Genomic DNA, 2,455 nt, shown 5'->3' on the forward strand with positions numbered 1-2,455 from the left:
TTAGTTTCAATTTATGTTCAACTCAGCCATATGAAAAAAAAGGTTTATTAGTAACTGAAATCCATATTTCTTTAATCAAAACGTATATTTTTACATAGCATAGCATCCTTGAGACTAAGAATAGTATCATAATTAAATATATGAAGGCAAATAAAAGGATAGTAATGTACAATAAAAAAAAAAAAAAAGCAATCTGAAATGAATAGCAAAGGTCTTTGTTTAAGAAACATAAAATTAGTATAGACAAAAAAACAAGAAAAAATACATAATAAATGTCGATAAAGTGAATTTTGTTGTAAAAAAGAGAATAAATGTGATTTGAATACAATAAATAGTGAATGAACTGTCAGAGATGTCCATTTGATTTCAACATTTATGATTAACCTCGATATCAAATCCGTACTTTCTGGTCGCATATTGCCTCACTTTTGGATTCGAAATCAGACCATCAATTGCTTCTCGAAAATTCATTATACCAATAGACCGTGCCATCATATTCAGATGAGCAATATGCTCGTCACACATCACACCCAGCCAAGCATCCATCCCACGAAAGCATACTACATGTGTCTGCTGATTTCTCAACTTGAGGTACGTGGAAATTTTATGTTTTATGCGATATATCAAGAAGAGAAACGTGACAGCGTACCAGGTCCACAAAATCGAAAAGATGGATTTGAGAACGTCCCCATATCTTACTCTGCACTCAGCTTCGTATGGCCAATGTTGAAAACTGCATTTTTTTACCGTTGGAAAGAATTGATAAGGTGCCTCTTCGAGTGTATAGCCCATGCTCAAAGCGCAGCAGATGCAATACAGGTATGATGTCAACAATTGACCAGCGGTGTGAAAAATATCTATCAAATGTTTAATAGCGTCCCTGAAGACAACGTCGGGGTCCAGGTTACGCCTCAGAATATTTATAACATACTTCGCTAAATCTTCATGGGTGTAATGCAATATCTGCAAGTTGCTTGAAAAAAATTTCAACGAAAATGGGGATCTTGATTCATATGTTAAAAGGCATGCGAAGAAATAAGCCACTGATTTTGAAAGGATATAAATGTAGACAAAATCATATAAGAGCACTGTGGTACCTGTCACTTCTTCTAGTTCAGATGTGATCTTGTAGCAGCTGTAATATTTTGAACAGTAATAATAAACATCGCATTCTGAAGAGCCTAGGTAGCTTTTTGTCAAAAGGGCCAACAACACCATTAAAATCATTAACCCAAAACTTGCTACATTTTTCAAAAATAAAAGAGAAGCCATGATAAACTGGATAAAGAAACTATAACGGCTTTACTAGAATCAAATCCAAGCTGAGCTGCTTTATTTATATAGATCCCCTCCTCCCTCCATAATCATTCACTATCAAATTATGAATCAGCATTGTCGGCCTACCAAAAATAAATCCTAACTTGGATTAGTAAAGGGAGGCTTTGTAGATATTTATACATCATTTCTCGAGAGATGTTTTAGTAAAAAAAGTACTCGTAGTACTCGATTATGAATAATTTAATTTTTTTTTTTGCTTTTACTTTACCTTCCCATTTTAGAAACTTTCAAGTTCATCAAAGGAAGGATTATGATGGTGATGATATATAACATGATAGTATATAACATAACCTTATGAATGCATTTTTCTCCCTTTGGTATCAAAATGATTTACCATAATTGTTAGGATTTCCAATTTTTATTTCTCTTCACACCGGAAACTCGGTCCTTGAATTCCATATTGCGCTCAAAACTTAATTTTTTTATTGACCGCGGTCTTTAAAAATTTAGAAGTTTATGTGTCTGTGACTGTGTTCACTGCGTAGTACAAAAACGAAAAGTCGTACGGTACTGAAATTAGTACTTAAGGTAGGCACTATACTAAAGTACTATTTATTTTGTTTAATTGAAATAAATAAACTGCTCTCATAGTTGGCTGAAATTATTATTTAAGGTAGGTATATGCCTAGGATATAACAGCTTCTTCTTCATAACAAACATAAAGGAACAACATAAAGGAAGAGGCATTTTATAGAATCGATGTTATTATACTTGTTTGGATATTCTACACAACGTTTCTAACGATTTTCATTTAATTCAGCATTTCTAGGTACAATTAAATAATCTTTAATATCAGCTGGGTCTTATCCTCACTGAAAAGGTCTTACGAATAGAATGACGAATCTTCAAAAACATCTTTTACTATTAATTATACTATATACTATACTAAAGTGTAGTATACTATATACTATATATATAAGTTACGGACTGTCAGCTGACAGGTCCATATCAGCTGATCGAGAACAGCTGACCGATTGTATATATATAGACAGACGGACAGGCTCCGCAAATAGATGAGTATTTTACAACAGTTCAAGCGAGTTAGATCTTTTTCCTTCTTCTCTTTTTTGACATTGTGCTTTCGCCAATACTTAACTGGTGCCGAAACCCGGGAACT

Source organism: Halyomorpha halys, unplaced genomic scaffold (assembly GCF_000696795.3).
Source record: "Halyomorpha halys isolate HHAL.00 unplaced genomic scaffold, Hhal_1.1 Scaffold1899.1, whole genome shotgun sequence".
NCBI classification, from domain to species: domain Eukaryota; kingdom Metazoa; phylum Arthropoda; class Insecta; order Hemiptera; family Pentatomidae; genus Halyomorpha; species Halyomorpha halys.